The sequence below is a fragment of the Stenella coeruleoalba genome (assembly GCF_951394435.1).
Source record: "Stenella coeruleoalba genome assembly, contig: scaffold_149, whole genome shotgun sequence".
NCBI classification, from domain to species: Eukaryota; Metazoa; Chordata; class Mammalia; order Artiodactyla; family Delphinidae; genus Stenella; species Stenella coeruleoalba.
In genome coordinates, this window is record NW_027646121.1 from 346210 (window position 1) to 369390 (window position 23181).

The window sequence follows — 23181 nt, forward strand, 5'->3', positions numbered from 1 at the left end:
AATGAGAGGCTAGCTGGAGGTGTCTGAACGGGCAAATTTAACTCTCATTTCCACCAGGAAGAGGAATTAATCAAAGGCTCAGCATGCCGGGCCGGAACCAGATTAGGGCCTGAAGCCATCCTGCGGTGTTGCGGCCAGGTCACAAGAAAGCGAGTTGAAGAAAGGAGCTCAGGGGCACTGTAATTCACAAACCTGCAGAGTTATAAATGACAGCTATCGTCCAAAAATAGACTGAAGTAAGGCTGCCAAGAGGACTTGAAAGCGGGGCAGAATTGCAGGAAACCGATTTCAGGAGGTAGACTGGAATTGCATTGAAAGCATAGGAAAAGAGGCAGAACGTCCACAATGATGCACTTGGCCAAAAAGGGCGTATGCGTTTTTTCCTGAATATATTCAGGAAAAAACGCATACGCCCTTTTTGGCCAACCAAGCAAGCTTGCAAAGGAAATCTGCACTACAAGGAAGTCTCACTTCCCCCCGGTCAAAAGGGCCATCTGAAAAAAGTGTAAAATCCAGAAAGGCAGGACAGGCCATGGAGAACTGGGAGCCTTGTTATGCTGAAAGGCGGGATGTAAATTGCCAACAACCACTCGGGAGAAGTGTATGGTGTTTCCTGAAACATCTAAAAAACAAAGCAACAGAGCCTAGGGCACTTCCACTTATGGTCCTATAGCTTAGAGAATTAAAATCAAAAAGACACAGCCACCCCAAAGTTTGGAACGGCTCTGTTTACAAGAACCTCGTTTACAGTACAAGTTCAACATCGCAGAAAGTGAAAAATGGATAAAGAAGTTGTGGTATTTACTTACAAAGCAATATCACTCAGCAATGAAATCTGTGTCATCAGGCCCTTAGCAGCACAATGAGTGGATTCAGGTATGATGATTCTAACTGAAATAAGTCACACAGAAAAAGAAACATCATAAGATATCAGTAATACACGGAATGTAAACTTGGCTACACAGGAACTGAATTACAGAACAGAACAGGGACTCAAATTTAGAAAACCAACTTATGCTTGCTTAAGGGGAAAGGTGAGTTGGGGTGCTGCATAAAACCAGAGATTGAAATGAGCACAGATAAAGTTCCTTAAGCCAAATATGGAATAGACAAGAGCTACTCCTTGCTCAACGAAATGGACTCAACACCCCATATTAAACGCCTAAGAATGTACCTGACTAGTAAGTATCTTAAAACCTACGGATTGCTATGTCTCCGAAAGAGAATCAAGCATGTGTACAGGGGCATAAACGCAGCAGTGATAGGATTGGAGAGGTTCGGTGAGCAAATGAAGACCCTTTGAAGTCATATTGCATGGTTCCCATTCCACGGGTTTCAACTACCCAGGTTTAAGGTATTCTTCCTTCAGCTAAAACATGCATGTGCAACCTAGAGTATGATCAACCATGTGATCGGGAGACGTGTTCAAATATGTCCCAGTTTCCGTACCCTGGTACTCGGGTGCAACATTCCAGACGCTTTACTAACACTCTCCCGACTTGGAGAGTCAGTCCCTTTAACCTCCTGTTTGGCCCAGTTTGCAATTTCTGCGGAAGATGAACAGGAATAGCGAGAACCAATGAGAGGCTAGCTGGAGGTGTCTGGACGGGCAAATTTAACTCTCATTTCCCACCAGGAAGAGTAATTAACCAAAGGCTCAGCGTGCCGTGCCGGAACCAGATTAGGGCATGAAGCCATCCTGCGGTGTTGCGGCCAGCTCAAAAGAAAGCGAGTTGAAGAAAGGAGCTCAGAGGCACTGTAATTCACAAACCTGCAGAGTTATAAATGACAGCTATCGTCCAAAAATAGACTGAAGTAAGGCTGCCAAGAGGACTTGAAAGCAGGGCAGAATTGCAGGAAACCGATTTCAGGAGGTAGACTGGAATTGCATTGAAAGCATAGGAAAAGAGGCAGAACGTCCACAATGATGCACTTGGCCAAAAACGGCGTATGCGTTTTTTCCTGAATATATTCAGGAAAAAACGCATACACCCTTTTTGGCCAACCAAGCAAGCTTGCAAAGGAAATCTGCACTACAATGAAGTCTCACTTCCCCCCGGTCAAAAGGGCCATCTGAAAAAAGTGTAAAATCCAGAAAGGCAGGACAGGCCATGGAGAACTGGGAGCCTTGTTATGCTGATGGGCGGGATGTAAATTACCAACAGACACTCAGGAGAAGTGTATGGTGTTTCCTGAAACATCTAAAAAACAAAGCAACAGAGCCTAGAGCACTGCCACTTATGGTCCTATAGCTTAGGGAAATTAAAATCAAAAAGACACAGCCACCCCAAAGTTTGGGACGCCTCTGTTTACAAGAACCTCGTTTACCGTACAAGTTCAATATCACAGAAAGTGAAAAATGGATAAAGAACTTGTGGTACTTACGTACAATGCAGTATCACTCAGCAATGAAATCTATGTCATCAGGCCCGTAGCAGCATAATGAGTAGATTCAGGTACGATGATTCTAACTGAAATAAGTCACACAGAAAAAGAAACATCATAAGATATCAGTAATACACGGAATGTAAACTTGGCTACATAGGAACTGAATTCCAAAACAGAACAGGTTCTCAAATTTAGAAAACCAACTTATGCTTGCTTAAGGGGAAAGGTGAGTTGGGTTGCTGCATAAAACCAGAGATTGAAATGAGCACAGATAAAGTTCCTTAAGCCAAATATGGAATAGACAAGAGCTACTCCTTGCTCAACAAAATGGACTCAACCCCGCATATAAAATGCCTAAGAATGTACCTGACTAGTAAGTATCTTAAAACCTATGGATTGCTATGTCTCTGAAAGAGAATCAAGCATGTGTACAGGGGCATAAACGCAGCAGTGATAGGATTGGAGAGGATCGGTGAGCAAATGAAGACCCTTTGAAGTCATATTGCATGGTACCCATTCCACGGGTTTCAACTACCCAGGTTTTAGGTATTCTTCCTTCAGCTAAAACATGCATGTGGAACCCAGAGTATGATCAACCATGTGATCGGGAGACGTGTTCAAATATGTCTCAGTGTTCCTCCCCTGGTACTCGGGTACAACATTCCAGACGCTTTACTAACACTCTCCCCACTTGGAGAGTCAGCGCCTTTAACCTCCTGTTTGGCACAGTTTGCAATTTCTGCGGAAGATGAACAGGAATAGCGAGAACCAATGAGAGACTAGCTGGAGGTGTATGGACGGGCAAATTTAACTCTCATTTCCCACCAGGAAGAGGAAATAACCAAAGGCTCAGTGTGCCGTACTGGAACCAGATTAGGGCCTGAAGCCATCCTGCGGTGTTGCGGCCAGCTCACAAGAAAGCGAGTTGAAGAAAGGAGCTCAGGGGCACTGTAATTCACAAACCTGCAGAGTTATAAATGACAGCTATCGTCCAAAAATAGACTGAAGTAAGGCTGCCAAGAGGACTTGAAAGCGGGGCAGAATTGCAGGAAACCGATTTCAGGAGGTAGACTGGAATTGCATTGAAAGCATAGGAAAAGAGGCAGAACATCCACAATGATGCACTTGGCCAAAAAGGGCATATGCGTTTTTTCCTGAATATATTCAGGAAAAAATGCATACGCCGTTTTTGGCCAACCAAGCAAGCTTGCAAAGGAAATCTGCACTACAATGAAGTCTCACTTCCCCCGGTCAAAAGGGCCATCTGAAAAAAGGGTAAAATCCAGAAAGGCAGGACAGGCCATGGAGAACTGGGAGCCTTGTTATGCTGATGGGCGGGATGTAAATTGCCAACAACCACTCGGGAGAAGTGTATGGTGTTTCCTGAAACATCTAAAAAACAAAGCAACAGAACCTTGGGCACTTCCACTTATGGTCCTATAGCTTAGGGAAATTAAAATCAAAAAGACACAGCCACCCCAAAGTTTGGAACGGCTCTGTTTACAAGAACCTCGTTTACAGTACAAGTTCAACATCTCAGAAAGTGAAAAATGGATAAAGAAGTTGTGGTATTTACTTACAAAGCAATATCACTCAGCAATGAAATCTGTGTCATCAGGCCCTTAGCAGCACAATGAGTGGATTCAGGTATGATGTTTCTAACTGAAATAAGTCACACAGAAAAAGAAACATCATAAGATATCAGTAATACACGGAATGTAAACTTGGCTACACAGGAACTGAATTACAGAACAGAACAGGGTCTCAAATTTAGAAAACCAACTTATGCTTGCTTAAGGGGAAAGGTGAGTTGGGGTGCTGCATAAAACCAGAGATTGAAATGAGCACAGATAAAGTTCCTTAAGCCAAATATGGAATAGACAAGAGCTACTCCTTGCTCAATGAAATGGACTCAACACCACATGTTAAACGCCTAAGAATGTACCTGACTAGTAAGTATCTTAAAACCTATGGATTGCTATGTCTCCGAAAGAGAATCAAGCATGTGTACAGGGGCATAAACGCAGCAGTGATAGGATTGGAGAGGTTCGTGAGCAAATGAAGACCCTTTGACGTCATATTGCATGGTACCCATTACACGGGTCTTAACTCTCCAGGTTTAAGGTATTCTTCCTTCAGCTAAAACATGCATGTGGAACCCAGATTATGATCAACCATTTGATCGGGAGACGTGTTCAAATATGTCTCAGTTTTCGTACCCTGGTACTCGGGTGCAACATTCCAGACGCTTTACTAACACTCTCCCGACTTGGAGAGTCAGTCCCTTTAACCTCCTGTGTGGCCCAGTTTGCAATTTCTGTGGAAGATGAACAGGAATAGCGAGAACCAATGAGAGACTAGCTGGAGGTGTCTGGATGGGAAATTTAACTCTCATTTCCCACCAGGAAGAGGAATTAACCAAAGGCTCAGCGTGCCGTGCCGGGACCAGATTAGGGCCTGAAGCCATCCTGCGGTGTTGCGGCCAGCTCAAAAGAAAGCGAGTTGAAGAAAGGAGCTCAGGGGCACTGTAATTCACAAACCTGCAGAGTTATAAATGACAGCTATCGTCCAAAAATAGACTGAAGTAAGGCTGCCAAGAGGACTTGAAAGCGGGGCAGAATTGCAGGAAACCGATTTCAGGAGGTAGACTGGAATTGCATTGAAAGCATAGGAAAAGAGGCAGAACGTCCACAATGATGCACTTGGCCAAAAAGGGCGTATGCATTTTTTCCTGAATATATTCAGGAAAAAACGCATACGCCCTTTTTGGCCAACCAAGCAAACTTGCAAAGGAAATCTGCACTACAATGAAGTCTCACTTCCCCCCGGTCAAAAGGGCCATCTGAAAAAAGTGTAAAATCCAGAAAGACAGGACAGGCCATGGAGAACTGGGAGCCTTGTTATGCTGATGGGCGGGATGTAAATTGCCAACAGACACTCGGGAGAAGTGTATGGTGTTTCCTGAAACATCTAAAAAACAAAGCAACAGAGCCTAGGGCACTTCCACTTATGGTCCTATAGCTTAGGGAAATTAAAATCAAAAAGACACAGCCACCCCAAAGTTGGGGACGCCTCTGTTTACAAGAACCTCGTTTACCGTACAAGTTCAATATCACAGAAAGTGAAAAATGCATAAAGAACTTGTGGTACTTACGTACAATGCAGTATCACTCAGCAATGAAATCTATGTCATCAGGCCCGTAGCAGCATAATGAGTAGATTCAGGTACAATGATTCTAACTGAAATAAGTCACACAGAAAAAGAAACATCATAAGATATCAGTAATACACGGAATGTAAACTTGGCTACACAGGAACTGAATTACAGAACAGAACAGGTTCTCAAATTTAGAAAACCAACTAATGCTTGCTTAAGGGGAAAGGTGAGTTGGGGTGCTGCATAAAACCAGAGATTGAAATGAGCACAGATAAAGTTCCTTAAGCCAAATATGGAATAGACAAGAGCTACTCCTTGCTCAACGAAATGGACTCAACACCGCATATTAAACGCCTAAGAATGTACCTGACTAGTAAGTATCTTAAAACCTATGGATTGCTATGTCTCCGAAAGAGAATCAAGCATGTGTACAGGGGCATAAACGCAGCAGTGATAGGATTGGAGATGTTCGGTGAGCAAATGAAGACCCTTTGAAGTCATATTGCATGTTACCCATTCCACGGGTTTCAACTACCCAGGTTTTAGGTATTCTTCCTTCAGCTAAAACATGCATGTGGAACCCAGAGTATGATCAACCATGTGATCGGGAGACGTGTTCAAATATGTCTCAGTTTTCGTACCCTGGTACTCGGGTGCAACATTCCAGACGCTTTACTAACACTCTCCCGACTTGGAGAGTCAGTCCCTTTAACCTCCTCTTTGGCCCAGTTTGCAATTTCTGTGGAAGATGAACAGGAATAGCGAGAACCAATGAGAGACTAGCTGGAGGTGTCTGGATGGGCAAATTTAACTCTCATTTCCCACCAGGAAGAGGAATTAACCAAAGGCTCAGCATGCCGTGCCAGAACCAGATTAGGGCCTGAAGACATCCTGCGGTGTTGCGGCCAGGTCACAAGAAAGCGAGTTGAAGAAAGGAGCTCAGGGGCACTGTAATTCACAAACCTGCAGAGTTATAAATGACAGCTATCGTCCAAAAATAGACTGAAGTAAGGCTGCCAAGAGGACTTGAAAGCGGGGCAGAATTGCAGGAAACCGATTTCAGGAGGTAGACTGGAATTGCATTGAAAGCACAGGAAAAGAGGCAGAAGGTCCACAATGATGCACTTGGCCAAAAAGGGCGTATGCGTTTTTTCCTGAATATATTCAGGAAAAAACGCATACGCCCTTTTTGGCCAACCAAGCAAGCTTGCAAAGGAAATCTGCACTACAATGAAGTCTCACTTCCCCCCGGTAAAAAGGGCCATCTGAAAAAAGTGTAAAATCCAGAAAGGCAGGACAGCCCATGGAGAACTGGGAGCCTTGTTATGCTGATGGGCGGGATGTAAATTACCAACAGACACTCAGGAGAAGTGTATGGTGTTTCCTGAAACATCTAAAAAACAAAGCAACAGAGCCTAGGGCACTTCCACTTATGGTCCTATAGCTTAGGGAAATTAAAATCAAAAAGACACAGCCACCCCAAAGTTTGGGACGCCTCTGTTTACAAGAACCTCGTTTACCGTACAAGTTCAATATCACAGAAAGTGAAAAATGCATAAAGAACTTGTGGTACTTACGTACAATGCAGTATCACTCAGCAATGAAATCTATGTCATCAGGCCCGTAGCAGCATAATGAGTAGATTCAGGTACGATGATTCTAACTGAAATAAGTCACACAGAAAAAGAAACATCATAAGATATCAGTAATACACGGAATGTAAACTTGGCTACACAGGAACTGAATTACAGAACAGAACAGGTTCTCAAATTTAGAAAACCAACTAATGCTTGCTTAAGGGGAAAGGTGAGTTGGGGTGCTGCATAAAACCAGAGATTGAAATGAGCACAGATAAAGTTCCTTAAGCCAAATATGGAATAGACAAGAGCTACTCCTTGCTCAACGAAATGGACTCAACACCGCATATTAAACGCCTAAGAATGTACCTGACTAGTAAGTATCTTAAAACCTATGGATTGCTATGTCTCCGAAAGAGAATCAAGCATGTGTACAGGGGCATAAACGCAGCAGTGATAGGATTGGAGATGTTCGGTGAGCAAATGAAGACCCTTTGAAGTCATATTGCATGGTACCCATTCCACGGGTTTCAACTACCCAGGTTTTAGGTATTCTTCCTTCAGCTAAAACATGCATGTGGAACCCAGAGTATGATCAACCATGTGATCGGGAGACGTGTTCAAATATGTCTCAGTTTTCATACCCTGGTACTCGGGTGCAACATTCCAGACGCTTTACTAACACTCTCCCGACTTGGAGAGTCAGTCCCTTTAACCTCCTGTTTGGCCCAGTTTGCAATTTCTGTGGAAGATGAACAGGAATAGCGAGAACCAATGAGAGACTAGCTGGAGGTGTCTGGATGGGCAAATTTAACTCTCATTTCCCACCAGGAAGAGGAATTAACCAAAGGCTCAGCATGCCGTGCCAGAACCAGATTAGGGCCTGAAGACATCCTGCGGTGTTGCGGCCAGGTCACAAGAAAGCGAGTTGAAGAAAGCAGCTCAGGGGCACTGTAATTCACAAACCTGCAGAGTTATAAATGACAGCTATCGTCCAAAAATAGACTGAAGTAAGGCTGCCAAGAGGACTTGAAAGCGGGGCAGAATTGCAGGAAACCGATTTCAGGAGGTAGACTGGAATTGCATTGAAAGCACAGGAAAAGAGGCAGAAGGTCCACAATGATGCACTTGGCCAAAAAGGGCGTATGCGTTTTTTCCTGAATATATTCAGGAAAAAACGCATACGCCCTTTTTGGCCAACCAAGCAAGCTTGCAAAGGAAATCTGCACTACAATGAAGTCTCACTTCCCCCCGGTAAAAAAGGCCATCTGAAAAAAGTGTAAAATCCAGAAAGGCAGGACAGGCCATGGAGAACTGGGAGCCTTGTTATGCTGATGGGCGGGATGTAAATTACCAACAGACACTCAGGAGAAGTGTATGGTGTTTCCTGAAACATCTAAAAAACAAAGCAACAGAGCCTAGGGCACTTCCACTTATGGTCCTATAGCTTAGGGAAATTAAAATCAAAAAGACACAGCCACCCCAAAGTTTGGGACGCCTCTGTTTACAAGAACCTCGTTTACCGTACAAGTTCAATATCACAGAAAGTGAAAAATGCATAAAGAACTTGTGGTACTTACGTACAATGCAGTATCACTCAGCAATGAAATCTATGTCATCAGGCCCGTAGCAGCATAATGAGTTGATTCAGGTACGATGATTCTAACTGAAATAAGTCACACAGAAAAAGAAACATCATAAGATATCAGTAATACACGGAATGTAAGCTTGGCTACACAGGAACTGAATTACAGAACAGAACAGGTTCTCAAATTTAGAAAACCAACTAATGCTTGCTTAAGGGGAAAGGTGAGTTGGGGTGCTGCATAAAACCAGAGATTGAAATGAGCACAGATAAAGTTCCTTAAGCCAAATATGGAATAGACAAGAGCTACTCCTTGCTCAACGAAATGGACTCAACACCGCATATTAAACGCCTAAGAATGTACCTGACTAGTAAGTATCTTAAAACCTATGGATTGCTATGTCTCCGAAAGAGAATCAAGCATGTGTACAGGGGCATAAACGCAGCAGTGATAGGATTGGAGATGTTCGGTGAGCAAATGAAGACCCTTTGAAGTCATATTGCATGGTACCCATTCCACGGGTTTCAACTACCCAGGTTTTAGGTATTCTTCCTTCAGCTAAAACATGCATGTGGAACCCAGAGTATGATCAACCATGTGATCGGGAGACGTGTTCAAATATGTCTCAGTTTTCGTACCCTGGTACTCGGGTGCAACATTCCAGACGCTTTACTAACACTCTCCCGACTTGGAGAGTCAGTCCCTTTAACCTCCTGTTTGGCCCAGTTTGCAATTTCTGTGGAAGATGAACAGGAATAGCGAGAACCAATGAGAGACTAGCTGGAGGTGTCTGGATGGGCAAATTTAACTCTCATTTCCCACCAGGAAGAGGAATTAACCAAAGGCTCAGCGTGCCGTGCCGGAACCAGATTAGGGCCTGAAGCCATCCTGCGGTGTTGCGGCCAGCTCAAAAGAAAGCGAGTTGAAGAAAGGAGCTCAGGGGCACTGTAATTCACAAACCTGCAGAGTTATAAATGACAGCTATCGTCCAAAAATAGACTGAAGTAAGGCTGCCAAGAGGACTTGAAAGCGGGGCAGAATTGCAGGAAACCGATTTCAGGAGGTAGACTGGAATTGCATTGAAAGCATAGGAAAAGAGGCAGAACGTCCACAATGATGCACTTGGCCAAAAAGGGCGTATGCGTTTTTTCCTGAATATATTCAGGAAAAAACGCATACGCCCTTTTTGGCCAACCAAGCAAACTTGCAAAGGAAATCTGCACTACAATGAAGTCTCACTTCCCCCCGGTCAAAAGGGCCATCTGAAAAAAGTGTAAAATCCAGAAAGGCAGGACAGGCCATGGAGAACTGGGAGCCTTGTTATGCTGATGGGCGGGATGTAAATTGCCAACAGACACTCGGGAGAAGTGTATGGTGTTTCCTGAAACATCTAAAAAACAAAGCAACAGAGCCTAGGGCACTTCCACTTATGGTCCTATAGCTTAGGGAAATTAAAATCAAAAAGACACAGCCACCCCAAAGTTTGGAACGGCTCTGTTTACAAGAACCTCGTTTACAGTACAAGTTCAACATCTCAGAAAGTGAAAAATGGATAAAGAAGTTGTGGTATTTACTTACAAAGCAATATCACTCAGCAATGAAATCTGTGTCATCAGGCCCTTAGCAGCACAATGAGTGGATTCAGGTATGATGTTTCTAACTGAAATAAGTCACACAGAAAAAGAAACATCATAAGATATCAGTAATACACGGAATGTAAACTTGGCTACACAGGAACGGAATTACAGAACAGAACAGGGTCTCAAATTTAGAAAACCAACTTATGCTTGCTTAAGGGGAAAGGTGAGTTGGGGTGCTGCATAAAACCAGAGATTGAAATGAGCACAGATAAAGTTCCTTAAGCCAAATATGGAATAGACAAGAGCTACTCCTTGCTCAATGAAATGGACTCAACACCACATGTTAAACGCCTAAGAATGTACCTGACTAGTAAGTATCTTAAAACCTATGGATTGCTATGTCTCCGAAAGAGAATCAAGCATGTGTACAGGGGCATAAACGCAGCAGTGATAGGATTGGAGAGGTTCGTGAGCAAATGAAGACCCTTTGAAGTCATATTGCATGGTACCCATTACACGGGTGTTAACTCTCCAGGTTTAAGGTATTCTTCCTTCAGCTAAAACATGCATGTGGAACCCAGAGTATGATCAACCATTTGATCGGGAGACGTGTTCAAATATGTCTCAGTTTTCGTACCCTGGTACTCGGGTGCAACATTCCAGACGCTTTACTAACACTCTCCCGACTTGGAGAGTCAGTCCCTTTAACCTCCTGTGTGGCCCAGTTTGCAATTTCTGTGGAAGATGAACAGGAATAGCGAGAACCAATGAGAGACTAGCTGGAGGTGTCTGGATGGGAAATTTAACTCTCATTTCCCACCAGGAAGAGGAATTAACCAAAGGCTCAGCGTGCCGTGCCGGGACCAGATTAGGGCCTGAAGCCATCCTGCGGTGTTGCGGCCAGCTCAAAAGAAAGCGAGTTGAAGAAAGGAGCTCAGGGGCACTGTAATTCACAAACCTGCAGAGTTATAAATGACAGCTATCGTCCAAAAATAGACTGAAGTAAGGCTGCCAAGAGGACTTGAAAGCGGGGCAGAATTGCAGGAAACCGATTTCAGGAGGTAGACTGGAATTGCATTGAAAGCATAGGAAAAGAGGCAGAACGTCCACAATGATGCACTTGGCCAAAAAGGGCGTATGCGTTTTTTCCTGAATATATTCAGGAAAAAACGCATACGCCCTTTTTGGCCAACCAAGCAAACTTGCAAAGGAAATCTGCACTACAATGAAGTCTCACTTCCCCCCGGTCAAAAGGGCCATCTGAAAAAAGTGTAAAATCCAGAAAGGCAGGACAGGCCATGGAGAACTGGGAGCCTTGTTATGCTGATGGGCGGGATGTAAATTGCCAACAGACACTCAGGAGAAGTGTATGGTGTTTCCTGAAACATCTAAAAAACAAAGCAACAGAGCCTAGGGCACTTCCACTTATGGTCCTATAGCTTAGGGAAATTAAAATCAAAAAGACACAGCCACCCCAAAGTTTGGGACGCCTCTGTTTACAAGAACCTCGTTTACCGTACAAGTTCAATATCACAGAAAGTGAAAAATGCATAAAGAACTTGTGGTACTTACGTACAATGCAGTATCACTCAGCAATGAAATCTATGTCATCAGGCCCGTAGCAGCATAATGAGTAGATTCAGGTACGATGATTCTAACTGAAATAAGTCACACAGAAAAAGAAACATCATAAGATATCAGTAATACACGGAATGTAAACTTGGCTACACAGGAACTGAATTACAGAACAGAACAGGTTCTCAAATTTAGAAAACCAACTAATGCTTGCTTAAGGGGAAAGGTGAGTTGGGGTGCTGCATAAAACCAGAGATTGAAATGAGCACAGATAAAGTTCCTTAAGCCAAATATGGAATAGACAAGAGCTACTCCTTGCTCAACGAAATGGACTCAACACCGCATATTAAACGCCTAAGAATGTACCTGACTAGTAAGTATCTTAAAACCTATGGATTGCTATGTCTCCGAAAGAGAATCAAGCATGTGTACAGGGGCATAAACGCAGCAGTGATAGGATTGGAGATGTTCGGTGAGCAAATGAAGACCCTTTGAAGTCATATTGCATGGTACCCATTCAACGGGTTTCAACTACCCAGGTTTTAGGTATTCTTCCTTCAGCTAAAACATGCATGTGGAACCCAGAGTATGATCAACCATGTGATCGGGAGACGTGTTCAAATATGTCTGTTTTCGTACCCTGGTACTCGGGTGCAACATTCCAGACGCTTTACTAACACTCTCCCGACTTGGAGAGTCAGTCCCTTTAACCTCCTGTTTGGCCCAGTTTGCAATTTCTGTGGAAGATGAACAGGAATAGCGAGAACCAATGAGAGACTAGCTGGAGGTGTCTGGATGGGCAAATTTAACTCTCATTTCCCACCAGGAAGAGGAATTAACCAAAGGCTCAGCATGCCGTGCCAGAACCAGATTAGGGCCTGAAGACATCCTGCGGTGTTGCGGCCAGGTCACAAGAAAGCGAGTTGAAGAAAGCAGCTCAGGGGCACTGTAATTCACAAACCTGCAGAGTTATAAATGACAGCTATCGTCCAAAAATAGACTGAAGTAAGGCTGCCAAGAGGACTTGAAAGCGGGGCAGAATTGCAGGAAACCGATTTCAGGAGGTAGACTGGAATTGCATTGAAAGCACAGGAAAAGAGGCAGAAGGTCCACAATGATGCACTTGGCCAAAAAGGGCGTATGCGTTTTTTCCTGAATATATTCAGGAAAAAACGCATACGCCCTTTTTGGCCAACCAAGCAAGCTTGCAAAGGAAATCTGCACTACAATGAAGTCTCACTTCCCCCCGGTAAAAAGGGCCATCTGAAAAAAGTGTAAAATCCAGAAAGGCAGGACAGGCCATGGAGAACTGGGAGCCTTGTTATGCTGATGGGCGGGATGTAAATTACCAACAGACACTCAGGAGAAGTGTATGGTGTTTCCTGAAACATCTAAAAAACAAAGCAAGAGAGCCTAGGGCACTTCCACTTATGGTCCTATAGCTTAGGGAAATTAAAATCAAAAAGACACAGCCACCCCAAAGTTTGGGACGCCTCTGTTTACAAGAACCTCGTTTACCGTACAAGTTCAATATCACAGAAAGTGAAAAATGCATAAAGAACTTGTGGTACTTACGTACAATGCAGTATCACTAAGCAATGAAATCTGTGTCATAAGGCCCGTAGCAGCATAATGAGTTGATTCAGGTACGATGATTCTAACTGAAATAAGTCACACAGAAAAAGAAACATCATAAGATATCAGTAATACACGGAATGTAAGCTTGGCTACACAGGAACTGAATTACAGAACAGAACAGGTTCTCAAATTTAGAAAACCAACTAATGCTTGCTTAAGGGGAAAGGTGAGTTGGGGTGCTGCATAAAACCAGAGATTGAAATGAGCACAGATAAAGTTCCTTAAGCCAAATATGGAATAGACAAGAGCTACTCCTTGCTCAACGAAATGGACTCAACACCGCATATTAAACGCCTAAGAATGTACCTGACTAGTAAGTATCTTAAAACCTATGGATTGCTATGTCTCCGAAAGAGAATCAAGCATGTGTACAGGGGCATAAACGCAGCAGTGATAGGATTGGAGATGTTCGGTGAGCAAATGAAGACCCTTTGAAGTCATATTGCATGGTACCCATTCCACGGGTTTCAACTACCCAGGTTTTAGGTATTCTTCCTTCAGCTAAAACATGCATGTGGAACCCAGAGTATGATCAACCATGTGATCGGGAGACGTGTTCAAATATGTCTCAGTTTTCGTACCCTGGTACTCGGGTGCAACATTCCAGACGCTTTACTAACACTCTCCCGACTTGGAGAGTCAGTCCCTTTAACCTCCTGTTTGGCCCAGTTTGCAATTTCTGTGGAAGATGAACAGGAATAGCGAGAACCAATGAGAGACTAGCTGGAGGTGTCTGGATGGGCAAATTTAACTCTCATTTCCCACCAGGAAGAGGAATTAACCAAAGGCTCAGCGTGCCGTGCCGGAACCAGATTAGGGCCTGAAGCCATCCTGCGGTGTTGCGGCCAGCTCAAAAGAAAGCGAGTTGAAGAAAGGAGCTCAGGGGCACTGTAATTCACAAACCTGCAGAGTTATAAATGACAGCTATCGTCCAAAAATAGACTGAAGTAAGGCTGCCAAGAGGACTTGAAAGCGGGGCAGAATTGCAGGAAACCGATTTCAGGAGGTAGACTGGAATTGCATTGAAAGCATAGGAAAAGAGGCAGAACGTCCACAATGATGCACTTGGCCAAAAAGGGCGTATGCATTTTTTCCTGAATATATTCAGGAAAAAACGCATACGCCCTTTTTGGCCAACCAAGCAAACTTGCAAAGGAAATCTGCACTACAATGAAGTCTCACTTCCCCCCGGTCAAAAGGGCCATCTGAAAAAAGTGTAAAATCCAGAAAGGCAGGACAGGCCATGGAGAACTGGGAGCCTTGTTATGCTGATGGGCGGGATGTAAATTGCCAACAGACACTCGGGAGAAGTGTATGGTGTTTCCTGAAACATCTAAAAAACAAAGCAACAGAGCCTAGGGCACTTCCACTTATGGTCCTATAGCTTAGGGAAATTAAAATCAAAAAGACACAGCCACCCCAAAGTTTGGAACGGCTCTGTTTACAAGAACCTCGTTTACAGTACAAGTTCAACATCTCAGAAAGTGAAAAATGGATAAAGAAGTTGTGGTATTTACTTACAAAGCAATATCACTCAGCAATGAAATCTGTGTCATCAGGCCCTTAGCAGCACAATGAGTGGATTCAGGTATGATGTTTCTAACTGAAATAAGTCACACAGAAAAAGAAACATCATAAGATATCAGTAATACACGGAATGTAAACTTGGCTACACAGGAACGGAATTACAGAACAGAACAGGGTCTCAAATTTAGAAAACCAACTTATGCTTGCTTAAGGGGAAAGGTGAGTTGGGGTGCTGCATAAAACCAGAGATTGAAATGAGCACAGATAAAGTTCCTTAAGCCAAATATGGAATAGACAAGAGCTACTCCTTGCTCAATGAAATGGACTCAACACCACATGTTAAACGCCTAAGAATGTACCTGACTAGTAAGTATCTTAAAACCTATGGATTGCTATGTCTCCGAAAGAGAATCAAGCATGTGTACAGGGGCATAAACGCAGCAGTGATAGGATTGGAGAGGTTCGTGAGCAAATGAAGACCCTTTGAAGTCATATTGCATGGTACCCATTCCACGGGTTTCAACTACCCAGGTTTTAGGTATTCTTCCTTCAGCTAAAACATGCATGTGGAACCCAGAGTATGATCAACCATTTGATCGGGAGACGTGTTCAAATATGTCTCAGTTTTCGTACCCTGGTACTCGGGTGCAACATTCCAGACGCTTTACTAACACTCTCCCGACTTGGAGAGTCAGTCCCTTTAACCTCCTGTGTGGCCCAGTTTGCAATTTCTGTGGAAGATGAACAGGAATAGCGAGAACCAATGAGAGACTAGCTGGAGGTGTCTGGATGGGAAATTTAACTCTCATTTCCCACCAGGAAGAGGAATTAACCAAAGGCTCAGCGTGCCGTGCCGGGACCAGATTAGGGCCTGAAGCCATCCTGCGGTGTTGCGGCCAGCTCAAAAGAAAGCGAGTTGAAGAAAGGAGCTCAGGGGCACTGTAATTCACAAACCTGCAGAGTTATAAATGACAGCTATCGTCCAAAAATAGACTGAAGTAAGGCTGCCAAGAGGACTTGAAAGCGGGGCAGAATTGCAGGAAACCGATTTCAGGAGGTAGACTGGAATTGCATTGAAAGCATAGGAAAAGAGGCAGAACGTCCACAATGATGCACTTGGCCAAAAAGGGCGTATGCGTTTTTTCCTGAATATATTCAGGAAAAAACGCATACGCCCTTTTTGGCCAACCAAGCAAACTTGCAAAGGAAATCTGCACTACAATGAAGTCTCACTTCCCCCCGGTCAAAAGGGCCATCTGAAAAAAGTGTAAAATCCAGAAAGGCAGGACAGGCCATGGAGAACTGGGAGCCTTGTTATGCTGATGGGCGGGATGTAAATTGCCAACAGACACTCGGGAGAAGTGTATGGTGTTTCCTGAAACATCTAAAAAACAAAGCAACAGAGCCTAGGGCACTTCCACTTATGGTCCTATAGCTTAGGGAAATTAAAATCAAAAAGACACAGCCACCCCAAAGTTTGGGACGCCTCTGTTTACAAGAACCTCGTTTACCGTACAAGTTCAATATCACAGAAAGTGAAAAATGCATAAAGAACTTGTGGTACTTACGTACAATGCAGTATCACTCAGCAATGAAATCTATGTCATCAGGCCCGTAGCAGCATAATGAGTAGATTCAGGTACGATGATTCTAACTGAAATAAGTCACACAGAAAAAGAAACATCATAAGATATCACTAATACACGGAATGTAAACTTGGGTACACAGGAACTGCATTCCAAAACAGAACAGGGTCTCAAATTTAGAAAACCAACTAATGCTTGCTTAAGGGGAAAGGTGAGTTGGGGTGCTGCATAAAACCAGAGATTGAAATGAGCACAGATAAAGTTCCTTAAGCCAAATATGGAATAGACAAGAGCTACTCCTTGCTCAACGAAATGGACTCAACACCGCATATTAAACGCCTAAGAATGTACCTGACTAGTAAGTATCTTAAAACCTATGGATTGCTATGTCTCCGAAAGAGAATCAAGCATGTGTACAGGGGCATAAACGCAGCAGTGATAGGATTGGAGATGTTCGGTGAGCAAATGAAGACCCTTTGAAGTCATATTGCATGGTACCCATTCCACGGGTTTCAACTACCCAGGTTTTAGGTATTCTTCCTTCAGCTAAAACATGCATGTGGAACCCAGAGTATGATCAACCATGTGATCGGGAGACGTGTTCAAATATGTCTCAGTTTTCGTACCCTGGTACTCGGGTGCAACATTCCAGACGCTTTACTAACACTCTCCCGACTTGGAGAGTCAGTCCCTTTAACCTCCTGTTTGGCCCAGTTTGCAATTTCTGTGGAAGATGAACAGGAATAGCGAGAACCAATGAGAGACTAGCTGGAGGTGTCTGGATGGGCAAATTTAACTCTCATTTCCCACCAGGAAGAGGAATTAACCAAAGGCTCAGCGTGCCGTGCCGGAACCAGATTAGGGCCTGAAGCCATCCTGCGGTGTTGCGGCCAGCTCAAAAGAAAGCGAGTTGAAGAAAGGAGCTCAGGGGCACTGTAATTCACAAACCTGCAGAGTTATAAATGACAGCTATCGTCCAAAAATAGACTGAAGTAAGGCTGCCAAGAGGACTTGAAAGCGGGGCAGAATTGCAGGAAACCGATTTCAGGAGGTAGACTGGAATTGCATTGAAAGCATAGGAAAAGAGGCAGAACGTCCACAATGATGCACTTGGCCAAAAAGGGCGTATGCGTTTTTTCCTGAATATATTCAGGAAAAAACGCATACGCCCTTTTTGGCCAACCAAGCAAACTTGCAAAGGAAATCTGCACTACAATGAAGTCTCACTTCCCCCCGGTCAAAAGGGCCATCTGAAAAAAGTGTAAAATCCAGAAAGGCAGGACAGGCCATGGAGAACTGGGAGCCTTGTTATGCTGATGGGCGGGATGTAAATTGCCAACAGACACTCGGGAGAAGTGTATGGTGTTTCCTGAAACATCTAAAAAACAAAGCAACAGAGCCTAGGGCACTTCCACTTATGGTCCTATAGCTTAGGGAAATTAAAATCAAAAAGACACAGCCACCCCAAAGTTTGGAACGGCTCTGTTTACAAGAACCTCGTTTACAGTACAAGTTCAACATCTCAGAAAGTGAAAAATGGATAAAGAAGTTGTGGTATTTACTTACAAAGCAATATCACTCAGCAATGAAATCTGTGTCATCAGGCCCTTAGCAGCACAATGAGTGGATTCAGGTATGATGTTTCTAACTGAAATAAGTCACACAGAAAAAGAAACATCATAAGATATCAGTAATACACGGAATGTAAACTTGGCTACACAGGAACGGAATTACAGAACAGAACAGGGTCTCAAATTTAGAAAACCAACTTATGCTTGCTTAAGGGGAAAGGTGAGTTGGGGTGCTGCATAAAACCAGAGATTGAAATGAGCACAGATAAAGTTCCTTAAGCCAAATATGGAATAGACAAGAGCTACTCCTTGCTCAATGAAATGGACTCAACACCACATGTTAAACGCCTAAGAATGTACCTGACTAGTAAGTATCTTAAAACCTATGGATTGCTATGTCTCCGAAAGAGAATCAAGCATGTGTACAGGGGCATAAACGCAGCAGTGATAGGATTGGAGAGGTTCGTGAGCAAATGAAGACCCTTTGAAGTCATATTGCATGGTACCCATTACACGGGTGTTAACTCTCCAGGTTTAAGGTATTCTTCCTTCAGCTAAAACATGCATGTGGAACCCAGAGTATGATCAACCATTTGATCGGGAGACGTGTTCAAATATGTCTCAGTTTTCGTACCCTGGTACTCGGGTGCAACATTCCAGACGCTTTACTAACACTCTCCCGACTTGGAGAGTCAGTCCCTTTAACCTCCTGTGTGGCCCAGTTTGCAATTTCTGTGGAAGATGAACAGGAATAGCGAGAACCAATGAGAGACTAGCTGGAGGTGTCTGGATGGGAAATTTAACTCTCATTTCCCACCAGGAAGAGGAATTAACCAAAGGCTCAGCGTGCCGTGCCGGGACCAGATTAGGGCCTGAAGCCATCCTGCGGTGTTGCGGCCAGCTCAAAAGAAAGCGAGTTGAAGAAAGGAGCTCAGGGGCACTGTAATTCACAAACCTGCAGAGTTATAAATGACAGCTATCGTCCAAAAATAGACTGAAGTAAGGCTGCCAAGAGGACTTGAAAGCGGGGCAGAATTGCAGGAAACCGATTTCAGGAGGTAGACTGGAATTGCATTGAAAGCATAGGAAAAGAGGCAGAACGTCCACAATGATGCACTTGGCCAAAAAGGGCGTATGCGTTTTTTCCTGAATATATTCAGGAAAAAACGCATACGCCCTTTTTGGCCAACCAAGCAAACTTGCAAAGGAAATCTGCACTACAATGAAGTCTCACTTCCCCCCGGTCAAAAGGGCCATCTGAAAAAAGTGTAAAATCCAGAAAGGCAGGACAGGCCATGGAGAACTGGGAGCCTTGTTATGCTGATGGGCGGGATGTAAATTGCCAACAGACACTCAGGAGAAGTGTATGGTGTTTCCTGAAACATCTAAAAAACAAAGCAACAGAGCCTAGGGCACTTCCACTTATGGTCCTATAGCTTAGGGAAATTAAAATCAAAAAGACACAGCCACCCCAAAGTTTGGGACGCCTCTGTTTACAAGAACCTCGTTTACCGTACAAGTTCAATATCACAGAAAGTGAAAAATGCATAAAGAACTTGTGGTACTTACGTACAATGCAGTATCACTCAGCAATGAAATCTATGTCATCAGGCCCGTAGCAGCATAATGAGTAGATTCAGGTACGATGATTCTAACTGAAATAAGTCACACAGAAAAAGAAACATCATAAGATATCAGTAATACACGGAATGTAAACTTGGCTACACAGGAACTGAATTACAGAACAGAACAGGTTCTCAAATTTAGAAAACCAACTAATGCTTGCTTAAGGGGAAAGGTGAGTTGGGGTGCTGCATAAAACCAGAGATTGAAATGAGCACAGATAAAGTTCCTTAAGCCAAATATGGAATAGACAAGAGCTACTCCTTGCTCAACGAAATGGACTCAACACCGCATATTAAACGCCTAAGAATGTACCTGACTAGTAAGTATCTTAAAACCTATGGATTGCTATGTCTCCGAAAGAGAATCAAGCATGTGTACAGGGGCATAAACGCAGCAGTGATAGGATTGGAGATGTTCGGTGAGCAAATGAAGACCCTTTGAAGTCATATTGCATGGTACCCATTCAACGGGTTTCAACTACCCAGGTTTTAGGTATTCTTCCTTCAGCTAAAACATGCATGTGGAACCCAGAGTATGATCAACCATGTGATCGGGAGACGTGTTCAAATATGTCTGTTTTCGTACCCTGGTACTCGGGTGCAACATTCCAGACGCTTTACTAACACTCTCCCGACTTGGAGAGTCAGTCCCTTTAACCTCCTGTTTGGCCCAGTTTGCAATTTCTGTGGAAGATGAACAGGAATAGCGAGAACCAATGAGAGACTAGCTGGAGGTGTCTGGATGGGCAAATTTAACTCTCATTTCCCACCAGGAAGAGGAATTAACCAAAGGCTCAGCATGCCGTGCCAGAACCAGATTAGGGCCTGAAGACATCCTGCGGTGTTGCGGCCAGGTCACAAGAAAGCGAGTTGAAGAAAGCAGCTCAGGGGCACTGTAATTCACAAACCTGCAGAGTTATAAATGACAGCTATCGTCCAAAAATAGACTGAAGTAAGGCTGCCAAGAGGACTTGAAAGCGGGGCAGAATTGCAGGAAACCGATTTCAGGAGGTAGACTGGAATTGCATTGAAAGCACAGGAAAAGAGGCAGAAGGTCCACAATGATGCACTTGGCCAAAAAGGGCGTATGCGTTTTTTCCTGAATATATTCAGGAAAAAACGCATACGCCCTTTTTGGCCAACCAAGCAAGCTTGCAAAGGAAATCTGCACTACAATGAAGTCTCACTTCCCCCCGGTAAAAAGGGCCATCTGAAAAAAGTGTAAAATCCAGAAAGGCAGGACAGGCCATGGAGAACTGGGAGCCTTGTTATGCTGATGGGCGGGATGTAAATTACCAACAGACACTCAGGAGAAGTGTATGGTGTTTCCTGAAACATCTAAAAAACAAAGCAAGAGAGCCTAGGGCACTTCCACTTATGGTCCTATAGCTTAGGGAAATTAAAATCAAAAAGACACAGCCACCCCAAAGTTTGGGACGCCTCTGTTTACAAGAACCTCGTTTACCGTACAAGTTCAATATCACAGAAAGTGAAAAATGCATAAAGAACTTGTGGTACTTACGTACAATGCAGTATCACTAAGCAATGAAATCTGTGTCATAAGGCCCGTAGCAGCATAATGAGTTGATTCAGGTACGATGATTCTAACTGAAATAAGTCACACAGAAAAAGAAACATCATAAGATATCAGTAATACACGGAATGTAAGCTTGGCTACACAGGAACTGAATTACAGAACAGAACAGGTTCTCAAATTTAGAAAACCAACTAATGCTTGCTTAAGGGGAAAGGTGAGTTGGGGTGCTGCATAAAACCAGAGATTGAAATGAGCACAGATAAAGTTCCTTAAGCCAAATATGGAATAGACAAGAGCTACTCCTTGCTCAACGAAATGGACTCAACACCGCATATTAAACGCCTAAGAATGTACCTGACTAGTAAGTATCTTAAAACCTATGGATTGCTATGTCTCCGAAAGAGAATCAAGCATGTGTACAGGGGCATAAACGCAGCAGTGATAGGATTGGAGATGTTCGGTGAGCAAATGAAGACCCTTTGAAGTCATATTGCATGGTACCCATTCCACGGGTTTCAACTACCCAGGTTTTAGGTATTCTTCCTTCAGCTAAAACATGCATGTGGAACCCAGAGTATGATCAACCATGTGATCGGGAGACGTGTTCAAATATGTCTCAGTTTTCGTACCCTGGTACTCGGGTGCAACATTCCAGACGCTTTACTAACACTCTCCCGACTTGGAGAGTCAGTCCCTTTAACCTCCTGTTTGGCCCAGTTTGCAATTTCTGTGGAAGATGAACAGGAATAGCGAGAACCAATGAGAGACTAGCTGGAGGTGTCTGGATGGGCAAATTTAACTCTCATTTCCCACCAGGAAGAGGAATTAACCAAAGGCTCAGCGTGCCGTGCCGGAACCAGATTAGGGCCTGAAGCCATCCTGCGGTGTTGCGGCCAGCTCAAAAGAAAGCGAGTTGAAGAAAGGAGCTCAGGGGCACTGTAATTCACAAACCTGCAGAGTTATAAATGACAGCTATCGTCCAAAAATAGACTGAAGTAAGGCTGCCAAGAGGACTTGAAAGCGGGGCAGAATTGCAGGAAACCGATTTCAGGAGGTAGACTGGAATTGCATTGAAAGCATAGGAAAAGAGGCAGAACGTCCACAATGATGCACTTGGCCAAAAAGGGCGTATGCGTTTTTTCCTGAATATATTCAGGAAAAAACGCATACGCCCTTTTTGGCCAACCAAGCAAACTTGCAAAGGAAATCTGCACTACAATGAAGTCTCACTTCCCCCCGGTCAAAAGGGCCATCTGAAAAAAGTGTAAAATCCAGAAAGGCAGGACAGGCCATGGAGAACTGGGAGCCTTGTTATGCTGATGGGCGGGATGTAAATTGCCAACAGACACTCGGGAGAAGTGTATGGTGTTTCCTGAAACATCTAAAAAACAAAGCAACAGAGCCTAGGGCACTTCCACTTATGGTCCTATAGCTTAGGGAAATTAAAATCAAAAAGACACAGCCACCCCAAAGTTTGGAACGGCTCTGTTTACAAGAACCTCGTTTACAGTACAAGTTCAACATCTCAGAAAGTGAAAAATGGATAAAGAAGTTGTGGTATTTACTTACAAAGCAATATCACTCAGCAATGAAATCTGTGTCATCAGGCCCTTAGCAGCACAATGAGTGGATTCAGGTATGATGTTTCTAACTGAAATAAGTCACACAGAAAAAGAAACATCATAAGATATCAGTAATACACGGAATGTAAACTTGGCTACACAGGAACGGAATTACAGAACAGAACAGGGTCTCAAATTTAGAAAACCAACTTATGCTTGCTTAAGGGGAAAGGTGAGTTGGGGTGCTGCATAAAACCAGAGATTGAAATGAG

The 23181-nt window shown here is 43.7% G+C and overlaps 1 long non-coding RNA gene across 2 annotated transcripts in view; it reads right to left on the minus strand.

The window, feature by feature from the left end:
• Positions 1-23181, minus strand: part of LOC307181313 — a 262825-nt gene that overhangs the window by 167194 nt on the left and 72450 nt on the right. The window contains exon 3 of one of the 2 annotated variants that reach the window (XR_013826414.1): positions 8700-8784. The exons of the other annotated variant lie outside the window; for it this stretch is intronic. This is a non-coding gene — a long non-coding RNA (uncharacterized lncRNA). Of the gene's footprint in view, positions 1-8699; positions 8785-23181 lie in introns of those variants that run through there. 2 annotated transcript variants of the gene reach the window in all.